The sequence below is a fragment of the Rhinolophus sinicus genome, chromosome 14, assembly GCF_057876585.1.
Source record: "Rhinolophus sinicus isolate RSI-liver-muscle chromosome 14, RSI-T2T, whole genome shotgun sequence".
NCBI classification, from domain to species: domain Eukaryota; kingdom Metazoa; phylum Chordata; class Mammalia; order Chiroptera; family Rhinolophidae; genus Rhinolophus; species Rhinolophus sinicus.
The window spans coordinates 72486290-72490753 of NC_142514.1; the positions used below are offsets into that span (position 1 = coordinate 72486290).

At 47.4% G+C, this 4464-nt stretch overlaps 1 pseudogene; it reads right to left on the minus strand.

Moving 5' to 3' along the window:
• Positions 1–2849: 2849 nt before the first annotated feature.
• Positions 2850–4140, minus strand: LOC109458527 (keratin, type I cytoskeletal 19 pseudogene; annotated as a pseudogene).
• Positions 4141–4464: the final 324 nt, after the last annotated feature.

The window sequence follows — 4464 nt, forward strand, 5'->3', positions numbered from 1 at the left end:
AACTAGCCACAGCTGATGGCCATTTACTACCTGAGCCAGCACCTTTCCACGTGAGGCCGAGAGCCTGGAAATTGCTCTCTGGGGCTCTGTCCCCACAGATAGGTCCAGTGGTAATCCATCTTAACGTGGAAGAGTCTAAGATCTCCCAGCACAGATATCTCTAATTCAAGATCGGGCATGGACAGGCAAAGAGGGTACAAGGAAGTTGCACCAGCTGCTCATGCAAACTCCCATGCCATCCCTTAATATCACATGGGCAGCTGTCCCTCAGCTAGTACCTATGGGACATATGCAGGGTCCCTGATAACCAGCTGATGGAGAAGAAAAAGGCCCAAAACAGTATCGGTCCAAGCCAAAAACAGACTGTTTCTGTACTAAAGCTTCCCTGAGAGATGGCCCTGAGAGACAGTGGTGAAGAGAAAAAGCTTTGGGCAGTTTATTTGGTCACCCATTTTCTGCAGAAAGAGAAATGGTAGGAGGGGAGTATATACATGGATTTATAGGCAGTAGTAAATGGTTTCATCATTGGTCAGAAGCCTTGAAAGAGAAAGAGGAAGAACATCTGGGAAGAGGCGTGTGCGTGAATCTATGGAAGAGGGTCAGGGCAGGGTGTGTGAAAAATCGTTGTATCGTATGATAACACCCGCACGAGATCCTCCACTCTGAAAGAGGCACTATGCAAGCAAGTAGACAAAATAACTCAGCCAACTGATGTTAGCCAGGCTTTCTCACTGGCTGTCCAAATGCTGGCACGTGAGTGTAGGAACAGAGTACTTCAGGGCAATAAAAAGTAAGACTGCACATGAGCCCAACAGCATGAACTTGACTCATCTGGTTAATCCTATTGCTGAATGTTCCACAGTTCAGTAACTCTAGCCACTAATACGGCATCATGTACTGAGGAGACCAGTCAGCCACTTGCTAGCAAGTTCATTACACTGAACCCTTTCCATCTTGGAAGGGGAAGTGTTTCATCTTGACCTGAACTGACACATGTTCTAATACGGACTGTCAGTTACTGCTGATAGGTCCTCAGCAGCACTGCTCAAGGGCTTACCAAGTGTTTCTCTCACCAACATGGGATCCCACATAACATTATATCGGACCAAGGAACACACTTTACAAAAAATGAAGTGAGGCAGTGGGCACATGATTATAGGATTCACTGGTTCCATCACATGTCACACCAACTAGAGCCCACAGCCTGATCGAGTGAAGTGACAGCCATTGGATATACAGTTTATTAGATGTATATCACACCTGAGATGGTGTCCTAAAAAAAACAGAGTGCCATCTGGACAGAGTATACAAACTAAATCTACAACCATTATGCAGAGGGTGCCAAAAAAATGTATCCACATTTTAAGAAAGGAAAAAACTGTATTGTCCTGCCTGCCACATGGTGACGCTAGGATTCATTTGATCAACACCATCTTTTGACCTAACACCATACTACACATTGCTACTGTAATTTAATTCAACTTTGAAAGTAATACATAGATAACATCTCTTAAAATGTGTACATTTTTTTTGGCACCCCCCGGTATAGTGCTAGGTCCTCAGTAGGTAGGAAATATGGGCCCAGAAATAAGAGTTGGAAGTAGGAGTGGCCTCACTTGCCAGCAGTCTCAGTGAGCCACTTGGGGAATCCGTACTTCCCATCCCTGCAATTATGCTCTGAGGGAAAGGTCCTGGTTCCCAAAGAGGGAGGGAACTTCTACCAGGAAATGCAGCAATATTTCCATTAAACTCTAAGCTAATCTGTGTCCTGCCATTCAGGGCTCTTGTGCTGAGAGGCCAGCAGGTGAAAGAATGAATTACCACACGGGCAGGGGTACTTGACCCTGAACCTTAGGAAGAGATAGGGCTGCTGCTACATAATGGGACAGGAAGGAATAAGTTTGGCATCAAAATAATCTACCAGAGCATCTCAGGCTCTCCCCGTGACAGACAGTGCAGCAGCCACACTGAGAAGGACATAGTGATGAGAGTCATGACCTCCCAGGGATGACAGTTTGGATCATCACAAAAGGTGAGTAATCTTAGACCAGCACAAGTTAGTCAAGGGTAAGAGAATCTAAAATCGACAGCAGAGGATGGAGATGATGCATATTAATTATGGTCCTCAGATTAGCTGTAGCAGCAGGGACTTTATTTAATTCTACTAAACTCCCTCTTATAAGAATCTCCAGGAAAAGAGACTAATGTAAGTCCTGGAGGAACAGGTTGGTCCAGGAGGCTTAAGGGTGGACTTAATGAAAGTTGCTGTCTGCCAATGAAGGTATGACTGAGGCACACATTTCCTTAACTGCTGGCAATGTTGTCGGTGGATTGTTCACATCTGAGTCCCTTAGGTCCAAAGAAGGCTGCCTTGCCCCTCCCAGGAACACCTTATATCCAATGACTGCTCAATTCAGGGAGTCAAAGTTCCTGCCCCCTCAATCTGGAACATCTCTGAAGGGCTGTCTCAGGATTCCCTGTGGGATCAAGTGAGGATTTTGGTTCAACTGCATCTTAGTTCCCTTTTCCTTCTGCCTAATCCTTCTTTTCTCACTCCCTTAATATGTGTTATTTCCTGATAGCATACTCCAAGAAGCCTATTATCCCATCTCTATTTCCTGAGGAAACTAACTTAAATGATGGATCTTCATTGGCCACTGATAATTTATTCTTTCAGGTTGCTCTTTTTAGCTTGTGGTTTATATTGTCATTTTCTTGCAACCTGCTTTGCTCTGTATGGGTAACCAACAGGTTTTTTGTTTTTTCCCAGTAAATATTTTTAATATCAGTTAGCATTATATTGTTTGGCTAGTAGGTAACTCTTTTCCCCGGCCTTGGGCCATTAAGTTTTATTGGCAGATCAAGGGAAGAACCAGAGTTAAGAGTCCCTCCCCTCTCATGCCCCACCCAGGGTCATCTCTCTGCTGGACGGCAGGAAGCCCAGGAGGCTGCTGGACGGTGGCGGTCTTGGCGGTGGGCAGGTTGTTGTAGTAAGTTTCCTGGCCCTCGAGCAGGCTGTGGTAGGTGGGAATCTCCTGCTCCAGTTGTGTCTTGATGTCCATGAGCTGCGGGCACTCCAGGTTCTGCCAATGTCAGCACATATGTCACCCAGCTGGGCTTCAATACTGCTGATCCAAGCCTGGATCTGTGTCAGTGGGGCTCCAAAGCGAGCCTCCGTTTCTGCCAGCGAGCCTTCCAGGGCAGCTTTCATGCTGGGCTGAGACTGCCGCTCGATCTCCACACCTTGGAGTGTATGCCTCAAGACGGTGACCTCCATCTTGCTAATCTTCAGCTGCTTAGTGTGGTCAGCGACCTCCCAGTTCAGCTCCTCAGTCTGGCTGGTGAACCAGGCTTCAGCATCCTTCTAGTGCTTCTCAGCCATGACTTCATATTGGCTTCTCATGTCGCTCAGGATCTTGGCTAGATCAATGCCCAAGCGGAATCCACCTCCACACTGACCTGGCCACCCACCTGGCCCCTTAGAGCACTGACTTCCTACCTCCTCTTCTGGTAGGCGAGTCCTTCCTTCAGGCTTTCAGTCTGCATCTCCAGGCCGGCTCTAGCCAGGGTCAACTCATCCAGTATCTTGCACAGGCCTTTGGTGTCAGCCTCCATGCTCATGAGCAGGGACTGCTCTGTCTTGAACTTGGTTCGGAAGTCAACTGCAGCCAGACGGGCATTGTCAATCTGCAGGACAACCTTGGAGTTCTCAGTGGTGGTGCCTTGTCCTGCAGCTCATCAATGGTCTTGTAGTAGTGGCTGTAGCCACGCATGGCATGGGCCCTGCTTCAGGTACCAGTCATGGATCTTTACCTCCAGGTAGCCGTTAGCTGCCTCCAGGGCACGCACCTTCTCCAGGTAGAAGGCCAGTTGATCATTAAGGTTCTGCCTGGTCACCTTCTTGTTGCCCACCAGCAGCCTGTCAAACCCAGCCAGGGCACCCACATAGCCTCCACCAAAGCCACTGGAGGAGGACGAGGACACGAAGTGGGTGGCAGACACCAACACACCTTGTCTGCCCGAGCCCCCATGAATGCTGGGCACACAGAAGGCGCCTCTCACCCAGAAGCACATGGTGCCACTGCCCAGGCCCTGGAAGGACGAGGAGGCAGATGACTGGTGATAGCTGTAGGAAGTCATGCTGAAGGAGGACGCTGCAATAATGGCCAGAGGAGCTGCAGTCGTATGGAGAAATAGTATGTAACTCTCAAAATAGGAATTCCTAAGTATAGTTCTTATTACTTGGTTACTTCCTCCTGAAAATCTGTGCCTAAAATTTGGAAATGATCATCAGATAGTATTGGTGGTGACAGTGGTGTGGTAGCAGAGGGATTGAGCAAAATGGGGATTAATATTAAATAACTGAGATTATGGAGGTAAAAAAAAAAAATCAACAAAACCCAAAACATAAAAATTATGAACAACAGCAAAAAGAAACCCAGCCTCTTTCTATATATCAATCTC